General features: G+C 44.6%; 7 non-coding genes across 7 annotated transcripts; all 7 read right to left on the bottom strand.

Annotated features, from left to right (window-relative positions):
• Positions 1-3,852: 3,852 nt before the first annotated feature.
• Positions 3,853-3,936, bottom strand: Trnac-gca (transfer RNA cysteine (anticodon GCA)). Its single transcript has one exon. It is a non-coding gene; the product is annotated as a tRNA-Cys (tRNA).
• A 1,344-nt stretch (positions 3,937-5,280) lies between these two features.
• Positions 5,281-5,352, bottom strand: Trnac-gca (transfer RNA cysteine (anticodon GCA)). Its single transcript has one exon. It is a non-coding gene; the product is annotated as a tRNA-Cys (tRNA).
• Positions 5,353-8,858: 3,506 nt separating this feature from the next.
• Trnac-gca (transfer RNA cysteine (anticodon GCA)) lies at positions 8,859-8,930 on the bottom strand. The gene has a single exon. It is a non-coding gene; the product is annotated as a tRNA-Cys (tRNA).
• A 938-nt stretch (positions 8,931-9,868) lies between these two features.
• Positions 9,869-9,940, bottom strand: Trnac-gca (transfer RNA cysteine (anticodon GCA)). The gene has a single exon. It is a non-coding gene; the product is annotated as a tRNA-Cys (tRNA).
• Positions 9,941-16,287: 6,347 nt separating this feature from the next.
• Trnac-gca (transfer RNA cysteine (anticodon GCA)) lies at positions 16,288-16,359 on the bottom strand. The gene has a single exon. It is a non-coding gene; the product is annotated as a tRNA-Cys (tRNA).
• A 4,538-nt stretch (positions 16,360-20,897) lies between these two features.
• On the bottom strand, positions 20,898-20,969 carry Trnac-gca (transfer RNA cysteine (anticodon GCA)). The gene has a single exon. It is a non-coding gene; the product is annotated as a tRNA-Cys (tRNA).
• Positions 20,970-22,216: 1,247 nt separating this feature from the next.
• Trnac-gca (transfer RNA cysteine (anticodon GCA)) lies at positions 22,217-22,288 on the bottom strand. The gene has a single exon. It is a non-coding gene; the product is annotated as a tRNA-Cys (tRNA).
• Positions 22,289-22,885: the final 597 nt, after the last annotated feature.

Genomic DNA, 22,885 nt, shown 5'->3' with positions numbered 1-22,885 from the left:
TCTTGAGTTTTTTATATATCCTGGAGATTAATTCTCTACCTGAGGTGTAGGTGGCAAAGATTTTCCCCATCCTGTAGCTCTCTCTTCAAGTTCTTGCTTGTTTGCTTTCCTATGAAGAAGCTTTTTAGTTTGATACCATCTCATTTATTGATTTGTGATTTTACTTCTTGTGCTTTAGGACTCTTGTTTAGGAAGTTGGTTTCTAAGCTGACATGATGGAGAGTTGGGCCTACTTTTTTCTTCTAGTAGGTACAGGATCTCTGTTCTAATGCCTAGGTCCTTGATCCACTTTGAGTTAAGTTTTGTGCAGGGTGATAGAGGGGGGTTTCATTTCATTCTGCTACATATGGATTTCCAGTTGTCCCAGCACCATTTGTTGAAGAGGCTATCTTTTCTCCAATGTAGGTTTATGGCTCCTTTGTCTAGTATGAGCTAACTGTATTTATGTGGTTTGTCTCCGTGTCTTCTATTCTGTACCATTGGTCTTCATGTCTGTTTTGGTGCCAAAACCATGCCATTTTTGTTACTACAGCTCTGTAGTATAATTTCAAGTACCTTTTAGGCAGTATGAATGTCCTTCTTATTCACGTTGGCTTGAAGACCACTTTTGTCTGATAGGAGGATAGAAACCCCTACTTGTTTACAAGATACAGATGAATGATATGTCTTTTCCCATCCTTCTACCTTCAGTCTGTGGATGCCTTTGCCTTTGAGGTGAGTCTCTGGTAGGCAGCATATTGTTGGCTCTTGTTCTGTAATCTAGTCTGCAAATCTATGTCTTTAGATCAATGAATTTAGGCCATTTTCATTTAGTGCTATTATTGAGAAATGATTTTTATTCCCATCATTTCTGATTTTCAATTTGAACTGATTTCTCCTGTGATTGACTGTTCTTCTATGGCAGTTTCCTCTCTTTGCTGGTTTTCACTTTTATTTCTCATTTCTTCTTTATGAAATATTTTATTGAGTATGTTTTGTAGTACAGGCTTCCTAGTTGTGAATTTTTTTAACTTCTCTTTGTCATGGTAGGTTTTAATTTCATTGTCAGGTTTGAAGCTTAATTTTGCTGGGTATAGTATTCTTGGTTGGAATCCATTTTCTTAAGAAAATGGTATATACTATTCCAGCTTTGAGGGTCTGGGTTGAGAAATCAGCTGAGATCCAGTTTCTTTTTCCTCTAAATGTGACCTGTCAGGTTTTTGGGGCAGCCTTTAAATTTCTCCCCTTATTCTGTATGTTAGGCATTTTCATAATAATGTGGCTTGGTGTGGGTCTTTGTAATTTTGTGTATTTAGGGTCCTGTATTTGATTTACCATTTCATTCTTTAGGTTTGGAAAACATTCTGATATTATTTCATTGAAAAAACTGTATTACTTTGGTTTGTATCTCCTGTCCCTGCCCTTAAGAACTCTCAGCTGGCCATTGTGTCTCCCCCAACATGTCCTGTGAGCCACCAGGCTCATGGGGAAGGAGAGCAAGTTGGGTTTTTGATGACCTCTATTGCCCTGTGTAAACCCTTATCTGTGTTTGATTTTCACCTGGTCACTTAGGCACTCTCTGTGTCATGCAGTGTGCATTTGCCAGCCCTGTATTTTGAGCCCATATGTGGTTTGCCAGGAGTTGGATCCCCTGGCTGCCAGCCCCACACCAGGGCTACAGAATGGTTTCTTTGTCCTCCTCAAGCATAAAGGGAGAGATGCAGCTTCTTTCCTGCACAAGGACATTGTACAGCACACTGTTTTGTCTTCGATCTAAGATCTAAGATCCACATGCCACAAACCTCCTAAAAATGTGTGTTCCTTTAATTTCCTTATTCCTCCACTTTGCCTGTGGGTGGACTGTTGTGAATGGCACTGCTGGCAGCGGTTGGGAGCAATGAGGCTGGGATTTCTTATTTATTTATTTTGTAATATCCAACCTCCTGAGTCCCTGATCTGCTTTGAATGTCCAGTATTAATTCCCAGTACAGTCCCTTTTTATTCAACCCACCATATTGAGAATATGCCTATCTGCTTTCTTGCTTTCATACCATGGTGCAGCCAGGAAAGCAACCTCATCTCTTCCACCGTCTTGAAACCTCCCTCATGGTGACATAACCATTCATGCATGGAATATATGTGACTATTTCAAAAGGTGATGGGCACTTTGTACAAGGATGGTGGGATGTGTTGTAATTGATATGTCTTTTCTGGAAGGTTACTTGCAAGCAGAGACTTTAAAGTGTGCATTTGGTTTATCTTGTGCAAGTGTGCAAAGCTGTATGCACATGGTGAGCCATTGCAGTAGTTGTTTCTAAGAATGAGAAAATGAACCAATAGTACCTACTCAGTGTGGGTGCTCAGAACTCCACATGGACTGTATGCATCAATAGTATTTCTGTGGGCTATTAAGATGCCTGGAATGGGGTGATCAAGGGCAATTTTAGCCTTTTCCACTCTCTAAGAAAGTTTCATTCTCAAATCTAATTAGGGAACACATTTTAGCTATGGCATCTCTCATGGGCCCATAAAGATATGCAAATAAGATGGTTCTCAATGATAATCCTCCAACAAATATGCCTATCTGCTTTTGGGTTCTTTTTGAATTGAAGGGGTTGTCATCTAACCATTTTGTAGGAGGCAGGGGTGTGGACATGTCACACACAGTGTACTTCACTTTTCCCATCTAGATTTAGTTTTCAAGGATATCCTGACATCTCAGTTCTATCATTTTTTGAAATATTTTGACTTTCAGTTTGAACTAACAAGTTGAGCCAACCATAAAACTAATTTCTGCTTCTCAGGTCGGACACTGAACCCAGAATCAAAACAATAAGAAACTCAGTGGAGTTTAACATTACTTTCTTCTCTCCTTGGTCCACGGCTGTCATGAATTCATTTCTATATACATTCCTCTGATTTTCTGCTATGAATAAGCATAGTTTGGTCATTATTTTGGCATTGAAACCTCCACCTACATGGTGTGACTCTGGAGTTGGCAACCTGGAATTTTCTCAAGTTCTTGATTAAAAGAAAGAGGCAGTAGGGCTGAGATAAGAGGAGAAGCAAAGGAGGAATAGGATCAGCTCAGCGGGAGAGCAGGAGGGCCTCCAGCTGTCAGGGAGGGTTGGAGCTCTTCTGATTAGGAAACCTGCAGGTTCTACAAATCCTATGAATCTCCATGACAATCCTTGGGATCTCACTTTCCAGATCAGATCCCAAAGTTGTCACACCAGGGAAGCTGTGAATTAAATTTACATCATAATTTAGCAGTCTTGCAGAATCAAATACTGCCTGGGGTTTTCTGGAAATTCTTATGGCTACTAGAAATAAGCAATTTGGGTTCTTTTTTTTCTTTCCCCACAAATGTCAACTCTACCCTTCTTTAGTAAAAAGTTTTTTCTATTATTTTTCATTAGTGCATTAAAGTTGTACATAAGTTGTGTTCATTTTGAGAAAATCAAACATGTATGAAACTTGGTTACAATTTCATCTCCCCTTCTTACCCTCCCTTATACTCCTGTCTCCACTCTATTGATCTTTTTTTCACTCACTTATTTTTCATTGATGCTTTCTACATACATAAAGGCAAAATTCTCTGTGGTACCATTTATATATACATATAACATGATTTTGTTAATTCATTCCCTGTATCCTCCTATTTCCCATCCATTCTCTCTCCCTCTGTTTCCTTCATCTACTCCACTGATCTTCCCTTTATTCTCATAATATTTGATATTTACACACCTTCTTTCCACATAGGAAAGGAAACATTCCTTGATTTTTTTGAGTCTGGCTTATTTTACTTAACATGATGTTCTGTATTTCAGTCCATTTACCAGCAATTTTAATTGAATTCTTCATTGTGTTTGTTGAGGGCAAAAGGAGGGGGCACTGGATTTGAACCAGGGACCTCTTGATCTGCAGTCAAATGCTCTACCCCTGAGCTATACTCTCCTGCTGCCTTGCATGTGTAATAAGCACCTCAAACCTGGATGGCCACACCCAGGATTCCTCACCTGGACAAGTGCACTTGCTGGTGTCAGCCATCCTACACTTCCTTCCCCCTAGGCCACGCCCCTTCCTGTTTACACACCTGTAGGTGTAACCAGCACCTTCCTCCTCCTTAGAACCTGGCTGATGGTGGGGCCTAAAAATGGTGGCTGTCTGCAGCAGGAACCTCCTTTACACTGAACCAGAGGAGCCAGAGTACAAGAGCTGGCTGCTCAGCAGACCCTTTGGAGGTGAGGGTGGCACTGGGAAATGGCACTTTGATAGACTGTCCAGGTGATTCTAATTCGTACTTGAGGTTGGGGTCTGGGATGGGCAAGAGCAAACATTGGTTTCCCCCTGAGACCTCCATCCTCTGGGAAGGGACCTAGGGATCCCATGTGCCTCTAGCAGCTCCCTGCAGGATCTGAGTCAGAGACAAGATTGATCTATTGCTTTGATCTGTGCTTGTGTTAGTCACCTTCTCACTACTGTGACTTTTTTAGTCAGTTTTTCATCACTGAGACCAAAACACCTGACAAGAAAAATTTTAAGGAGGTAATGTTTGTGTGGAGCTCTTGGTTTCAGAGGTTCATTCCATTCCAGTCAGCTCCATTCTGCAGGTCTCCAGGTGAGGCAGAACATCATGGCAGAGGGTGTGGTGGAGAAAAGCAGGTCAGGACATCACTCCAGGAAGCAGAGAGAGAATCCCCTCACCATGGACAAAATACATACTCCAAAGGCAAGTCCCCAGTCACCCACCTCCTCTCACCACGCACCACCTACTACAGTTACCAACCAGTTAAACCCTATCAGGGGATCAATGCACTGATAATGTTAAGGTTCTCATAACGCAATCATTTCACCTGTAAACCTCCTTGTGTTTTCTCACACATTATCTTTTTGGGGACACCTCATATGTAAATCATAATGGTGACCAAAATACCTCAAAAGAACCCCTTTTAAAAAATAAAAGTTGATTTTAGACTCATAAATTCAGAGGGTCAGTCAATGGTTATCTGACTCCTGTATTTTGGGCCACAGATGAGGCTGAGTATCACAGAGAAAGAGTGTGCCAAAGGAAATCTACTCAGTTCATGGCAGGCAGGAAGCAGAGACAGTGATTGAGCCACCAGGAACTAAATATAACCCCATTGATATCCCAGTGGCTACTTCCTCCAGGTATACCCCAGCTGCCTCCAATTACCACCCAGTGAGTGCAGCCAAATGGTTCATCCATCAGATGGATTAATGCACAGTTTAGGTACCAGCTTATCCCTTAATAAGGGAAGGCCAAAATTAAGCCTGAGTAGGGGGCACCTGGATTTGAACCAGGGACCTCTTGATCTGCAGTCAAATGCTCTACCCCTGAGCTATACCCCCTGCTGCTTTTATGGGGTTCATTATGTCTTTGAGTCCTACAGCCACTGGAGACAACATGTGACGTGTGAGTCACTTCTTCAGGATGGGAGCTCTTGGCAGCTGCCAGGCCTGGGTCAGAGGAAACTCATCACCCTGCTCCCTACAACAGACAGCCTCCCCTCCACAACAGTCCTCAGCCTGTGTCTTCCCAGCTTTGGGGCCCTGTGTAGGTAGCAGCCTGGAGAAGCACTAGATGCTAGAATGGCCCTCACAGCCAAATACTGCGCCTTCATGGTGGGACCTACCAGAACACACTCCAGTGATACAGGTGTCTGCTCTGACCCACTTCTTCACATTTGGACTGACCTTCCTCCCAATGCTTAGTTCAGGGCACTTTCTCCAAAACTAAAATCTACAACAAATGATAACTCTTCCAACTTCTCCTCCAATTAATACACACTGAGAATGATGCAGACGTGGAAGTAGATTTAGGAATCTGAATAGAAGAACCAACACCAAGAGAGCTCAAGGAGCAGGACATGCTCTCAGCAGCTTGGCAGGAGCAGGGTGACACAGATGCCTGCAGCTTTGACCCTGAAGGCTGACAGCCTGGGTTTTAGTTTTCAGGGCAGGACACTCTCCCTGTGCCTCATTTTGAACCTGTAAAATGGAGATAATAAGAGTGCACACTTGTTGGGTTGTTTGTAGACTACATGGCTTAATCCATGTAGAATACTTCAAACAGCACGTACTAAGTTCTTCCTACTGTTTGCTGAACACATAGGCTCACAAGGAACCAGCTCCATTCACTGAGTAAAGAGAACCAATTATCAATGGAATTCAACCTGCAAAGTCCCCAAATATGAAACTATTTGAATAAATCAGAGTATCTTTCATAAGAAAGAATTCTAATCTGAATAGAGGAGCAAAGATTACCAAAATGAACATATAGATATTATGAATGAATCAAATGAGATGCTCAAGAAATGAAAATGTAATTGACATGTTTCCTTTTTATTTATTTTAAGGAGATATAGCATATTTAATAAAGTATGTGAGTTATCATGGAGAGGTTGATGGAGGTTTACATGCATGCACACGTGTGACCACCTGAGTCAAGGCACAGTTAGTCTCTAGCACTCAGAGACTCCTGTGGACTCCCTCCTTATTATTGCCTCCTGCCAAGAACATCAGCGTGGATGAGTTGGCCTGCTGTGCAGCTGCATCTACATGGAATCAGACACCAGATACTCTGAGTCTGGCCCCTTTCACCCATCCTCATGTCAATAAGATCCATCCACATCTGTCCACTGTCACAATCATTTGTTGTTTTCCATTCCTGCTCTGTGTTCCATGGCTGACTGCAACATGATTTGTCTGTCTGTCCCACTGACAACAGACATTCCATGTGTATCCAGTGTGAGCTCCTAAGGGCAATGCTGCTGGATGTTCCTGCATGTGCATGGACACTCTCTGGGGTCTATATCTAGGAACAGAACTGCTCCATACTAGGAATTCATGTTTTCAGTATCGAAGATGCCAGACAGGGGTCTGAGTGGTCACACCAGATTCCACTGCACCAGCAGGGTGAGTGTGGCTGCGGTCACACATCCTCACCAACACATGGAATCCTCAGTGTCCACCATGGTAACCATCCTGCTGAGATGTAGGGCCATCTCACTCTGGGTAGACCAGGAACACATGGTTTGCTCTGGGGAGGAGGAGACAGGTTGTTTTCTTCTCTGAGACTTGGTAGACAAGAGTTAAAGATAGGAGAGCGTGAGGATGCTGAGGGCCTCATATCACATGGCCTTGGTCTTCCCAGCTAAGCAGGAAATGAGGTCTCCCAAAGAGAGCAAAGGAGCAGGGTGTTGCTCACAACTTGTAACAAAGACAAACTATGAACCTGACTCCTTGGAAATGGAGAAGAGGTGAATTGGGAAAGAAGAAAAGTTTGCTCACTAACAGAGGGTGCAGGTCAAGGTCACACTGCCACAGATTTGCAGGGCACCTTTTGTCGGGCTCTATAGTACTTCATCAAAGACTGGCTACCCCAGAGCAAAGGTGGAAATGGCCACTGGCATTTGCATCCATAGAAGGAGGGGTTACTATTCTCACTTCACATAAAGTGGATTCCAAGCCAAAATTAATCAGAAGAAACAAAGAAGGTCATTTCATAATGCTTAAGGGAATCAAATAACAAGAGATAATGATCATAAATATTTATGCCCCCAAACAATGGAATATCTCTGTACAGCAAACAAACCCTTCTCAACATTAAGAATCAAAGAGATTCTATTGTCCTGTAAACTAAAAAGAAAAAACACTTAAAAATGAAACAAGTAGACCACAATACATAATACTGGGAGACAGTAACACACCTCCCTCATGCCTGGATAGATCATTCAAACACAAACTAAATAAAGTTGCTACAGAACTAAAAACAATAATTTGGACTTAACAGACATCAATGACTGAATTCGCTTTCTTCTCAGCACCACCCAGGACATTTTCTAAAACAGACCATATTTCAGTCACAAAGCAAATCTTAACAAATACAAAAAAAAAAAAAAAAAAAAAAAAAACAGAGATAATACCTTGAATTCTATCAGGTCATAATGGAATAAAATTAGAAATCAACAATAAGTTAAAAAATAGAAACTACTCTAAGACCTGGTTACTAAATAATACACTTTCAAATGATGAATGGAAAACAGAACAAATCAGAGGATAAATTTAAAAATTCTTAGAGGAAAATGAGAATAGTGATACAACATATCAAAACCTTTGACACAGTATGGAGGCAGTTCTCAAAGGAAAGTTCACAGGATTGAGCTCATACTTTAAAAGAATAGAAAGATACCAAATAAATAATCTAACATCACATTGCAAGGCCTTAGAAATTTAAGAATGAGACAACACCAAACCCAGTAAAAAACAGTTTTCTGAAATCATTGAAATTCAGTGAGCACTGACTGTAACTGGATGGGAACCCTCCTGACATCTGCAGCCTCCTTCAGGACTTCACCTCCTCATTTGCTGGTCCTTGTTAGCACAGTCTCAGCCCCGTCCCCCACCATAGACTGCCAGTTAGGGACCTGGGAATGCAGAAACACATCTCATCACCCAGTGGCCAGCTCTGGACAAACCAGTGCCATTTCTCCTTGACTGTGAGCATGGGATGAAGGTGGGGTGTGTAGGGATGAAAGAGAAGGAGAAGCACAGGGAGGTGGGAAGGGCGCTCCAGGTGGCTTCTGAGACCTACTGTATGTGCATTGCACTCATGAGGTGGGGGACTCCAAATCAAGGTGACCTTGGGGCTCTTGGGTGATGATAGTAGGGTAGTAGGCTTGAGGACACAGGCCCTATAAATAAACGGAGTATCATTGTGACCCCAGGTCCTGCAGCTCTGAGAAGCAGGATCTAAGGTAGTTTCTATAAACCCTAAGCAATGGAGATCTTCAGGTGTCACTCATGACCCACCAAAGAGGTACTGGTTATGATAGCTACTAAGTAGTACATAAAAGAGGGGGCACCTGGATTTGAACCAGGGACCTCTTGATCTGCAGTCAAATGCTCTACCCCTGAGCTATACCCCCACTTAAGTGGAACTTCTCATTATTTCCTCTTTATCCAGGGCAGTGCACCCAGGTTATATGTGATTTATAATACAGTTTTCTTTGCATGTTCTAGCAAGTTGACAGCTTTCTCCACTGAAGTCTGTTCTCCTCTCTTGCATCTCCTACCTTAACTAGCCCCTCTCAGCTCCTCTCCCACCTCAGCCTGAGCTGGTGGATCCACCTGTGCACCAGGAAAGCACACCTGACCCCAGCATTCCTCTAAGTCCATACACAGTGATCAGACAAGAGCTGCTGGGCCTGGTCTTCAATGAATCTCACACTCAGCCCAGGGAGAGCCTCCACCATACTTCAAGGTCTCAAGGAGGGGGCTCATTATTTCACTCCATTATTCATTCCCTTAACACAGGATCATGGAGCTTGTTAGGTGCTAGATCCTGTCATCCATGTTGAGTTCAGAGACCTCAACATGGTTGACAGGATTTTGTTCCTCAAAAAATCTTGGTTCAAACAGAAGAAAAACTCAGGAACAAAATGTTTCCACAGAGATCTCAGAGAGAAAAGAGCCCCTGCTCAGGCTTCAGGGGGACCTTCCTGGAGAGGTCAAAAGGAGGATTTGCCTAAGGAAAAGCTGGATTCCTCAACCCCACACAACTCAGAAGGCTGGATGTCCATGCAATGAGGGAGCCTCATGGTCATTGCCTTGGAGGACAGCCTGTGACAGAGCATGACCAGCCATGACCTGGAGTAACCTCATAGCCTGCCCTAAAGCAGTATCCTTCTGGAGAGGAGGACACGGGTATGATCTGAGCAGAATCCATAGCGCAAGGGTTGTTCATGCCTGTGACACTGCAGTGGGATAAGAGCTTATATAGATGATATGGGTCATTATTATGTGACTCCTTGTCAATTACTACTTCAGAAAATAGTATCACTGACATCTAAAAGAGATTCTAGCAAGGAGGCACCTGGATTTGAACCAGGGACCTCTTGATCTGCAGTCAAATGCTATACCCCTGAGCTATACCCCCTCCTGTCATGTGTATGTAATAAGCACCTTAAATCTGGATGGCCACACCCTGGATTCTCAACCTGGAGAGGTGCACTTGCTAGTGTCTGCCTTCATAGGCTTCCTTCCTGTTAGGCCATGCCCCTTCCTGTATACATAACTGTAGGTATAACCAGTACCCTTCCTCCTTAGAACCTGGATGGGAGCAGGGCATAACAATCTTGGATGTCTGCAGCTAAAACTTTCTTCACACTCAATTTGAGCAGCCAGATCATAAGAGCTGCCTGCTCAACAGACACTGGAGAGGTCAGGGTGGGGTCTGCGATGCACAAGAGCAAACATTTTTGGTTTCTTCCTGAGAACCCCTAACCCGACCCTCTGAGAAGTGGACCTAGGGATCTTGTGTGCAATACATCTTGACAAATATCATTCTCCAGTATTTCCCCTTTCCATCATCTTCTTCTTCCTATAGTTGGTGCCAAGAAATAAAAAAATAATTCTGATGGGCTTGCCTCTAAGTGTAACCTGACATTTGTCTCCTGAGGATTTTAAAATTCTACCCTTATTTACCAGGAAGAAGTAAAGATACTCCCAACTTTATTTTCCTTTTTCCTCTGTATCTATCACATATAAGAGAAAGTATACAATCTTTGATACAGAGTTTGGTGTATTTTTCTTAACAAATGAGATTAGTTCATTTGCAAGCTGTGAGGTTTGTTATTGATATTTTCTGTATGTAGTATTCATTAAATATTTTCTATAGTGCCAACTTAGTGGTCATGAGTTCTTGTAGTTTCTGCTTATCTTGGAAGGTTTTAATTTCTTCTTTATTCTAAAGGATACCTTTGTTGGCTCTAGCAATCTTGGTGAACAGTCATTTTCTTTCAGTACCTGCAACACATCACTCCAAGCCCTCCTGGGTTTTATAGTTGGTACCAAGAAATAAAAAAATAATTCTGATGGGCTTGCCTCTAAGTGTAACCTGACATTTGTCTCCTGAGGATTTTAAAATTCTACCCTTATTCTGCATGTTAGTCATATTTATTATCATTTGTCATGCAGAGATTAATTTCTGATCTTGTCTATCTGAGGTTCTGAATGCCTCCTGTACCTGAAAATCCATATCAGTCTCATGTGTTGGTTATGGCATTTACTTCCTTTCTGTAATATGGTCTGAACGATCAAGGCTGGCCACTTTGTATTCTGGTCTGAGATTCTACCGTATTACAGAGACTTCCAACTAAACACTTTATTAGATTTATAGTCTCTCATTTCTAAGATCAGTTTGGTTTTTCAGGATCTCTTATTTGTTTATTGAATTTCTCATTTTTATCTTGTACTGAATTCCTTAATTTATTCAGTTGTTTCTGTGTATTCCCTTGGAATTCATTTATCATTTTTAACATTCTTTTGAGTTTTTTATCCCCTATTTAATCCACTTTGGTATCCTTGAATTCAGTTGTTGGTGAATTATGAACATTTGGAGGCAATATGTGACCTTGTTACTTCATATTTTTTGTATTCCTGTGTTGGATTTTATGATCTGTTGAGATGGATTTTTCTTCCACTCTTATGTGTGGGCCTTTTGATGGCACAACCTTCTCTTGCCATAGTGTTCTGGGATATCGGGCTGATGTGAATTTTTTAATGTATTTCCAAATGGATTTTGTAATATAGTTTCTCTGCTATTTCTTTGGTGATGATTAGTGTATTTTGATAGAATGTGTATTGTGTCAGAGTTGGGGGATTACACTTTCTCTGTACATCTCAAAAGAATGAAGTTGTTCTTATAGGTATGACAATCTGTGTTTTATAAAGCTGTGTATGTGAGATCCACCGTCTGTGATTGCTCCTCTTCACTTAATACCTTTGTTCATGCTAAAGAGAAATGGGAGTGATCTAGATTGACACACATCATAGGTGTGGTGTCCACAGCCTTTGAGTTAATTCTCTTTGTTTTTGCTTTTAGAATAGATGTCCATGAATGGGACCTGTGGGGCCCCATATTCAATCCTACTTGGGCCTGGACATTAGTGTGTGGGTTTTGTCTCTTTTACTCTGAAGTTCTACACCCAAGGATCCAGGAAGTCTTATAAGGTCCCCTCCTTTCTAAAGAACTAATCACCATATAGACTGGCCTTGCTCAAGCTGTCAACTTCCCCATTCTTCCCCATTGGCCTATCCCACAACTTCTAGAAACCTCCCTGCCAGCTCCCTGCACTTGTGACCTCCTGACTGTGGGGACGTCAGTGTGGAGACTGCCTTTTTGAGCAGCTGCCTCACCCTCTCCTGCCCTCTGAGTCCATCTCCTCCTCCCCCTCCTCCCCCCCGTGTGCCGTGCTGTTCCTAGGGATTGCCCTTCACCTTCACTCTCTGCCCTTCTCTCTTCTCAGCTTCTAGCCCTGGTCTTTGAATGGTGACCCCTTCCCAGAGACACCAGGACTCCCTTTGGCCCCAACCCAACAGCCCAGCTCAGCTGGTAGGGGAGGACCTGACACAGGACTGGTCATTTGACAGTTCAGGCCTGCAGGATACACTGAAGTGGACTGGCCTCTCCTCTCTGTGGACCTTTCCCCTAGAGGCTCCACCATGAGACCAAAGACCACGGGGGACCAAGGATGCAGAGTAAGAGCCGCCATCTCAAGGGGCACAGCATATGGAGTTGGAGAGCTACGGGGGGCGGGGGCAGTCAGGGAGGCTGAAGCAAAGATCATGAGGACAGTGACACAATGTTTTCTGCTCTGGCCAGGAAGATACTTGAGCACTATGAATGTATGTAAAGAGGTGACCTCCTCAGGGGCAGGAGAAAGCCAGGGAGTGGAACAAAGTGACCCGGTCCCTTCTGGAACCTCCTTGTGGGAAGATTCAGCATTGGGACCTGGGGGAGGAAAGCACACTGTTTTCTAAACCATGTCCAGTGAGCAAAGGAAGTGCGCACAGGGGGCCTGTGCCTGCGAATCCCCTCCTAACACCCCGCCTGGCCTCAGGAGCCTGTTTCGGTGCCCAGCTTTCCTGCAGGAGGGCCAGGCCTCCCTATGGCCTCCAGCACCCCCGCAGGGCTCTGCCTCCACAGCTGGTCTCCTTCTCCTCACCCACAGCTCCTCCAACCTGCCACACCTCCCCACAGTGGTCCCCCTCCACCACCTGCCACTGTCTGTGCCTGCAGCCCCTCCTCCGACCCTCACTCAGGGGCTAAAAGCACCTGCTGCACATGGCAAGGTGTCCCTCCATAGTGAACCTTACAGAGCACCTAGGGGTACTGAGTCAGCACCTCAAGATATCACAGAACAAAGAGTTTGATCTGGTTCATCATTTTCCTCCTTGGTCCTCTCCTGAGAGGACACTGGATGCACCTCAGGGATTAAAAGTCTGACAAAGTAGGGGGCACCTGGATTTGAACCAGGGACCTCTTGATCTGCCATCAAATGCTCTACCCCTGATCTACATCCCTACTTATGTGCAACCTCTCATTAGCACCTTTTCAGTCATGGCGCCACATCCAGGCTACCTACATATTTATCATCTACTGTTTTCTCTGCTAACTCTCTGGAGGTTGGGAACCAAGTCCTAAGGTGCCATCATTCAAACTGTAAGCTACATAAACCTTTTTTTCTTAATATATTATCCAGTCTCAGGTACTTTGTTTTAGCAACAAAAATGAACTAATACTAGAACTAACAAGATAGTTGGCAAGACCGCTCAATAGAAAATCAGCCTAGAGCAATGAAATCATTCCTCATGTATCAATAGTAATCAACTAAGTAAGGAATTAATGAAAAATTCTATTCATAAAAAAACCAAAAACCATATGATAACAAGAAATAAAGTAATACATGTATATTATTGTTCTTTATGAACAAAAAATAAAATATTAATGAATTGCATAAAGGAAACCTGAATTAATGGAGATGATACTATATTCATGAAAGAGGATCTCAATATTATAAAAATGTTAATCTCCAATTTCATTATTTTTGTCCATGTAATTTCAGCAAAGACTAAAATGGTTTTGCAAGTTTTAGCAGAACTTGAAGAAACAGTATAAAATCAAGAACAGAATAAATTTAAGAACAGCCATGCACTTTCAGATATCAAAATGAATGGGTAGAACTTGTGCTACCAGCTGTGAGACTAATCAAGGGAAGGAAACTAACCTAGTGGGCATAGGAAGAGACAGATGAGTGGGTGGGACAGCAGGTGTGGCCATGCATAGGTGGGAGCCTGAGGATGAAAGGGCGACTGTGTCTGCTCCATCTGGACCCACAGTCCAGTTGGTGCTTGAGTCCCAGCATAGCTCAGAAGAGCACCCCCTTCTACTCCAAGGTTTTCCTGGTGGGACGATGAATATGTGGGAGAATGACATCATGAAAGCAGAATTACAGTGGGCGCTGGGGCACATGCCTATGATACTCCCTACTTGGGAGGCTGAGGCAGGAAGGTTGCAAGTTCAAGGACAGCCTGAGCAACTTAGTAAGACCCTGTCTCAAAATTCAAAAATAATGAAAAGGTCCACCGCTGTATCTCAGTGGTAGAGCTACATGAGCCTAGCATGTCCCAGGTCCTGGGATCAACCACAGTTGGTGAAAAAAAAACACCTGGAATTACAAATTCATGGTGGAAGTACAAATTATTCCACAAATGGTACTGATATAACTAATTTTTCATATGAAAAATGAGAATCCTCACTCTACTAAAAGTCAGACTCCAGATGACTTAAAGACCTAAATGTGAGCCCAGCTGACGAGGGAGATTCTGTAGTCTTAGGGATTGGGAATGATTTGAATTTTCCAAATCTCTCATAAATGCACACTGCCATCCCAAAGCCCCGCTCTGCCTTAATCGCAGGCTGATTTCACTCCAGGAGATCTGGGGAGCTCTCAGCACCCCAGGTGTGGCATCACGGCAGCCATAGGATGCGCCCTTACTCCGTTTTTATCTCTTTCACTAATTCAGTGACAAGAGGTCAGAGAGTCTCCTGATACAGTCAGAGTCCAGCTTTATAGGCACACAAGGGCCAGGACACACAGGGTGACCTCTGAACTTACCATTTGCTTTCCTTGAGCAGGTGGGATCAGCCATCCACCTGAAGCCACTCTTGCTGCTCTCTGGTCCCTGGGGGACTGTGGGAAAGTCTCACCCAACTTTTCTCCTGTAGAATCTGGCCTTCTACCTTTCCTTCCCCCAGAACCACCTACATTTTCATCACCGTCAGGTCAACAAGGCCTAGTTACCAGTGCTCCATCCCTTCACTTGCCTGAGGGTCTTTTGCCTGTACCCATTCCTGGTTCTAGTCAGGGCACTCTGATTAGAGAGGAGCCCACCTCAGGCTGGCAGAGACCCAGGGGACGGTGGTTGGCAGGGTGGAAGGGAGCTCCTGGCCCGACAGGGGGAAGTCTGAAGACCCAGGCTCATGTACTGGGCAGGACCCAGGGAAGCCAGGCCAGGGCCTCAGCCAGCCTGGTTAGAGAGCCACGCCCACCTCCAGAATGAACCCTGGCCACAGCACCTCTCCCCACTTGTAGTACCTGGGCTTTGTCACCTCCAGGATGAGCCCCACATCTAGCCTCCCTCTCTGTGTAGTTGATCAGCACTCATGGACTTACCTGGGTATACAGTTGGCCAAGCTAAAGGCATTAGCAATTGTACTGGGTGATTTCCTGTGTCTGCTGGGGTGGGCTGTAGTGGGCAGATGTTCAACCAATCACCTATGGGATGCTGCCGTGAAGGCATTTTTGGATGTGATTGACACCTAAATCAGGAGACTCTGAGCCAACCCCACTGCCACTCCAAGTGTAGGGGCCTTATGGAACAAGTTGAACCTAAAGACGAAAACATGAGGCTGCTGAGAAAGAGGGATTTGTCAAACCCCTGATTGGAGGGTTTTACTATAAGGATAGATTGACCCACCACTGTCTGGTGACCTGGCTGGAGTAGGATCTCAGCTGACTCTGGTGCCTGTACTGGGAGCTGAAGACACATGCCAAAATTACTTCATCCAGCCAATTCCAGAGGGCTGTGTGGATGTGGATCCTTGGAGTGTGTTATAAAGCAGGGTGAGCAGAAGTGTAAATAATTCTGAACTATGCCCTCAGACTGTCTTTAGAGCAGAGCTGCCCCATCTGCTCCTCCTGGGTCTCCAGGTTGTGAGGCCGCCATGCAGAAATCAGCATTATGCACTCCACAATTGTTTGGGTCACTTCTTAAAATAGTCTCTGTCCCAGGACCCATGAGCACTGACTCACCTTTGAAGGTGTCAGGAAGCGTGGTAGTGAACACCTAGGTGCCTCCCCTCTCTCCATATTCACAGCTGAATCTGTGTGGTAGAAAAAAAGCTGTAAACAGAACACTGTGTTCATTGAGTGCAAAAGGAGGGGGCACCTGGATTTGAACCAGGGACCTCTTGATCTGCAGTCAAATGCTCTACCCCTGAGCTATACCCCCTCTTCTTTACGTTTGTCTAATAAGCACTCTAAACCTGGGTAGCCACACCCTGGATTTTACCACCTTCACATGTGTACTTACTGGTATTAGACCTTCACGTGCATCATATCCTGGAACATCATCTACAAGTTCCAATACCATTCTCCTGCCAAGTAGAATTACTGGAAGTTAGGATAGACATTAGCAAGGGATAGTGAGAGTCCTCTAGGGACTGGAAGGTGACCTCCTGCCCCGAAGTGGGGTCTCTTGTCAGGCTGTGGTGCACGTGCATTTTCTATCAGGGAGAAAGGAATAGCACTCACAGTGTACCATGGAGTCCTTGGGTGTGGGAACAGGTGACACATGCTAAGGGGAACCCAGTCAGTCAAGGGGGCACAGCTCAGGGTTAGAGCATTTGACTGCAGACTGCCCCCTCCCCCATTAAAATTTTATGATTCCCCATTGAACTAATCAGAAAGACGGGAAAGGTCTCTGTTTTTAGTAAGGTCAGCTTGTAATTCTGATGCAAGTTCAGTTTGGATAACTGTGATTCAGCAATATGTGGCTCCATAATGTCAACTTTACAGAGCAACTAAGGAAGATCTTCAGAAAAACACAGAGGTCATCGGCAACAAGAGCTTAGTAATTGATGGCACCAGAGACAACTGACACAAGCCTTAGGAAGGGTGGTGCTGAGGGTGAATGGCAAGGAGAACCCTGACCAGAGAAAAGACCAGTGTAGGTTTGCAAAAAAAAAAAAAGAAGAAGAAGAAAGAAAGAAGGAAAGAGAGAAAGAAAGAAAGAAACAAAGAAAGAAAGAAAGAGAAAAGATATTACTAGCAGGGGACACCTGGATTTGCACCAGGGACCCTTGGTTTGCAGTCAAATGCTCTATGGTATTGGAATGATGATGATGTTCCAGTCCCAAGGACTCCCTGGTGCACTGAGAGTGTTATTCCTTCCTCCCTGATGGAAACTGCACGTGCACCACAGCCTGACGAGAGACCCTGCTTCAGGCCAGAGATCACCTTCCAGTCCCTAGAGGACTCTCACTTGTCTTCAGGCTCTTTCCTACCCAGTCTGATTTATGCACATTCTCAATTCTTTCAGTAAATGAATTGCCTCTCCTCTCACTCAGAAGTTCAGATATATTGGAGGAAGAAAGGCAGGGTCATGGCTGTACCACTACTTCCACAACACTGCCACAGGACATGCCGAGTTTGTCCAGTGAGAGAAAGTCTATAATCTAATGATCTACATTAAATCCAGATGAGGTTTCTCTGTATCAGAGATCTATGAACTTAAAAAACAATATTTTTGTCCTTTGCAAACCCCAAATATAGTGGAAAAAGTAGTCTTTCTTCAATAAAAATTCCAGCACAAAAATTGGGAAAAGTGAAAGTGCAGCAACCTCACAGAAATACAAATTCCTGGGAAAAGTGGTCATACCATTTTTTAATCTGATGTTACAACTTGAACTCCCTTCTAGATACCAGTTTTGGTATTTTCCAGCACATTCCCAATCATAATACATAAATAACCACTTCAAAACTCAGTGATGGCAACAATACCCATCAGGGATTAGGGCAGGTTCCCTGATTAGGTCCTGATTCTGTTACCTGGGAGTGGTTCCAATTCAGATGTTCTGCATAACAGCTTGCCTGGCTCCACCTTCAGAGAACCGCCCCCCCCTTTTCATCATTCTCCTTTGTAGTTTCTGAAGAAGTCAATGGAAAATAAGTGCCTTGATGACTAAGCAGTCTTCTCAGCTTGCTTCCCGTGTATAGAATGTTAGAAGTCAAGAGATCTTTTCATTCCCATACAGTCTCAGTGTCTTTTAGTTCAGGTTGCTAATGCTCTTGTCAATATAGCTTTCTTTAAAAAAAAAACAAAAAAACCCTCATGGGTTTCCTATGTATTTGATTCCATTTTCCAAAAACCATGATCACAAATTATTTTACCATTGCTTTCCTAACTCAATTATAAGTATTTGGACATATTACATTTCTGTGATTTTCCAAGGAACACTTTGGTCAAACTGAGAACACATACTCAACACCACCTTAATGATTTTCGTGGTCTAAAGAAAGGGCGTTCAGGCCACAGTTGATCTGGTCTGTTTCTGGGCTCATGCTTTACTGGAAGGCTCTGGAGTTTCTCATTTTTCCTCAATTGGTTCTTCCTGTGTGGCTCCTTCCCATGAGCAGCATGTTGATAGCTGTGGTCAGTGGGGCACTGAAGGGATGATTCAGGAGAGAGGGCCTCTGCTCCTGGTACCCCAGTGTGCTTTGCTTTCCTGCTTCCTGCTGCTGGGTGGTCCATGGCGCACTCACACAAGGCTGCTGCATTTCCCAGGCACACACCCAGGGAATGAAGTCCTTGCTGGCCTCGAAGTCCCAGGGAGACCCACGATCACCACCCCTGCCCACCAGCCTCCCCTCCCCTTCCAGATGCTTGGTTCTCATGCTTTTCAGGGGACATTGCAGTTGAGGCCTCACTTGCAAGTGGCTCATTGTGTCCCCGAGGGCTGTGTCCTAATTACCTGATGGCTGTGACCATGTGTGGCTGGGGCACCCAGGATGTGTGCCACAAACACACTGTCCCCATTCTGGCTGAACCCAGCTTCAGAGGGGTCCTCTTTCCAAGTATATCTTTGACTGGGCCCCACAAGCCAGTGAATATTTAGCAGTTTATTTTTGATCCTTGATTCTTACCCTACTTTCTCTATTTTTTTCTAGTAAATATCCCCACTAGAAATCACTGTGTGATTTCTGTCTCTCTTGATTGTTGGGACCGAGACATTTGACTGAGCACAGAGCACAGGGAGTGGAGAGTGTTCTCGCCTCTGGGAACATACAGAAATATCTCCAAGCTCAAGGTGAGTACAAGCTATAGCCACAGAGGTGATAAACTTAATATACAGAGAAGGGACACCTGAGAAGTCAGCACAGTCTGGGAGAGTGGGGAGGATGACCAAAGGCCTTTCTAGTAAGGAGAGTGTTACATGAGGAAGGTAGCCATTTCCACCTCTGCTCTGGGGTCCTCAGTCTTTGTCCCAACAGGGGACACCTGGATTTTGTCCCAACAGGGGACACCTGAATTTGAACCAGGAACCTCTTGATGTGCAGTCAAATGCTCTACCCTTGAGATATATCCCCCATTCTGAAAAATATGATGCACTTGATACCCTTGACATAAATTGACACATGCTGATTGGAGGAGCCCAGCCAGCTCTGTCTCTCTGACCTCTGCACTCTCCTGTCACCAACTGCCCTTCCACGAGGAAGCTTTCCTTGGTCCTTCTCATATGTGGAACCCAATCCATGTGATGGAGCATTATCCCAGGGAAAGCAGAGAGGGTAGACCAGGAACACAGGGCGTGCTCTGGGGAGGAGGAGACAGATTATTTTCTCCTCATAGAAAGGCAGGAAGAGGTGAAGTCAGAACAACATGAAGATGCTGAAGGCCTCACATGGCTCTTGTCTTCCCAGCAAAGAAGGAACAAAGGTCTCCTAAAGAGAGCAAAGGAGCAGAGTGATGTTCACAACTTGGAGCAAAGACAAACTATGAACTTGGCACTGTGGGAAATGGAGATGAGGTGAAATAGAAAGGAATAAAAGATTTCTCATGAACAGAGGATGCTAGTTGAGGTCACTCTGCCACAGACTGTCAGGGCACCCTTGGTCTGTTTCTGTGCTCTACTCCAGCAAAGGTGGGGACCCCAGAGCAAAGGTGGAAATGGCTACTGGCAATTGAATCCATGGAAGAAGGGAGCTTTGAGGAAGGGAAAGAGGCCACAGGCAAAGGCCTCATAGGAGCTGGAGTCATGACTGAGGGGCAACTCTAGGGTCCACATGGGTACACAAACAGGAGAGCCACAGGGTTGCCTAGGATCATGGCCCAGAGAGAGAGATGGAGGAGAAGAGGGTCAACATGAGGATAATGAATAGGTTCAGTAAGAGCAAGAAGAAGAGGTAGAAATGAGGAGAGGTGTGAGGAAGGACTTTGCAAGTTCTAAGACCTTGAGAGGGGACAGCCATGAGTGTGGGTTGGGTTGGGGTTTTGTGTAGGATTAGACTTGACTGTGCATCTGAACACACAAATAGCCAAAAATCCAAACCAGACATTAACAAGCAATTGAACCAGAAGTCTCTTTTTCTCCACATGAAAGTACCGTTAGGTGGGTTTGGCATGGCATAGCATAGGGACAAGTGCCATAGTCCTTCTCTCCAGGTATTCTAGTGCTCTGCCTTCAAGGTCCCAGTTGGTGTCTCCCACTTTAGGATCACAACACTGTCCACAGAACAGCAAAAGAAGACAAGAGACAAACCTCTCCCTGTAAAATATTGTGCTAAAGTGGATTTAGAGTGGGGCCTGAGAAATGGCACTCTGATAGACTGTTCAGGTGATTCTAATTCATACTTGGGGTTAAGAATAACCATAGTAGAGCCTCAGTGTTGGCTGTTTGTGGTAAAGAGAATGTTTATCTGGTGTGTACTGAAGAAGAGGAGGAAATGGAGGCATCTGTGTAGGAGAGGATGTCAAAAGTAAGCATGAGTAGGGGGCACCTGGATTTGAACCAGGGACCTCTTGATCTGCAGTCAAATGCTCTACCCCTGAGCTATACCCCCTGCTGCTATGTATGTGTAATAAGCACTTTAAACCTGGATGGCCACTCCTAGGATCTGGAGATGTGCACTTGCTAGTGTTCTGCCATCATACACTTCCTTCTTGCTAGGCCACACCCCTTCCTGTCTATACACCTGTAGGTGTAACCAGCACCTTCCTCCTCCTTAGAACCTGGCTGAGTGTGGGGCCTAGAAATGGTGGATGTCTGCAGCAGGAACCTCCTTCACACTGAACTAGAGGAGCCAGAGTACAAGAGCTGGCTGCTCAGCAGACGCTTTGGAGGTGAAGGTGGGGGCTGGGATGGGCAAGAGCAAACCTTGGTTTCCCGCTGAGATCTCCTAACTTCCACCCTCTGGGAAGGGACCTAGGGATCCTGTGAGCCTCTAGCAGCTCCCTGCAGCATCTGACTATTGCTTTGATCTTTGCCTCAGTCAGCTTCTCACTACTGTGACTCTTTTAGTCAGTTTTTCATCACTGAGATCAAAACACCTGACAGGAAAAATTTTAAAGAGGTAAAGTTTGTGTGGCTCTCCTGGTTTCGGAGGTTCATTCCATCCCAGCCAGCTCTATTCTGCAGGTCTCCGGGTGAGGCAGAACATCCTGGCAGAGGGTGTAGTAGAGGATAGCAGGTCAGGACATCACTCCAGAAAGCAGAGATTCCCCTCACCATGGATAAAATATATACTCCAAAGGCAAGTCCCCAGTCACCAGGCTCCTCCACCCACCTACCACCTGCTAAACCCTATCAGGGGATCAAGGCACTGATAAGGTGAAGACTCTCATAACCCAATCATTTTACCTGTAAACTTTCTTGAATTTTCTCACACATTAGTTTTTGGGGGACACCTCCTATCTAAATCATAATGGTGACCAAAATATCTAACCAGAACCGCTTAGAGGAAGAAAAGTTCATTTGGAGTCATGAATTCAGATGGTCAGTCCTTGATTATTGGATTCCAGTTTTCTGGGCCAAAGATGAGGCAGAACATTATGGAGGAAGAGTGTGGCAAAGGAAATCTGCTCAGTTCATGGCAGGCAGGAAGCAGAGACAGTGACTGAGCCTCCAGGAACTAAATATAACCCCAGTGATGTCCCCAGTGGCCTACTTCTTCCAGTTAAGCCCCCAGCTGTCTGCAGCTATCCCCTCCCCACTTAGTCCATTGAAAGTGCTTTATCTATCAAATGAATTAATGCACAGTTTAGGTCCCAGCTGATTTCTTTAGATGGGCAGGCCAAAATTAAGGTAAGTAGGGGGCACCTGGATTTGAACCAGGGACCTCTTGATCTGCAGTCAAATGCTCTACCCCTGAGCTATACCCCCTGATGCTTTTATGGGGCTTCATTATGTCTTTAAGTCCTACAGCCACTTGAGACAACCTGTGACCTGTAAGTCACTATTTCAGAATGGGAGCTCTTGGCAGCTGCCAGGCCTGGGTCTGAGGAAACTCATCACCTTGCCCTACAAGACAGCCTCCCCTTCTCAGAGGCACTCATCTTGTGTCCTCCCAGCCTCAGGCAGAAGCATTGGCTGCTAGCATGGCCCTCATAGCCAAATCCTGGGCCTTCGTGGCAGGTCTCCAACAAAACAAACTCCAGTGGTTGAGGTCTATTCTGACACTCTTGGTGACTGACCAACCTGTCTTCTGTCCCAATATTCAGTTCAGGGAACTTTCTCAAAAGCAGAATCTGCAACAAAATACAACCCTTCCAGCTTCTTCTTCTTTAGCTAATATACACTGAGAATGATGCAGAATGATACCCTCCAATAATTACAAGTAAATTTAGGAATCTTTAAATATTGGAGGACTAAAAACAATACAGGACCAGGACATGCTCCCAGCAGCTTGGTGGGAACAGGTGACACAGATGCCAACAGTTTGGCTCTAAACCCAGACAGCCTGGGTCCCTGTCCCAGGAA

This window comes from Marmota flaviventris, chromosome 1 (assembly GCF_047511675.1).
Source record: "Marmota flaviventris isolate mMarFla1 chromosome 1, mMarFla1.hap1, whole genome shotgun sequence".
Taxonomy (NCBI): Eukaryota; Metazoa; Chordata; class Mammalia; order Rodentia; family Sciuridae; genus Marmota; species Marmota flaviventris.
The sequence above is the reverse complement of the archived record's forward strand: the minus strand, read 5'-3'. Positions and strand labels throughout refer to the sequence as shown.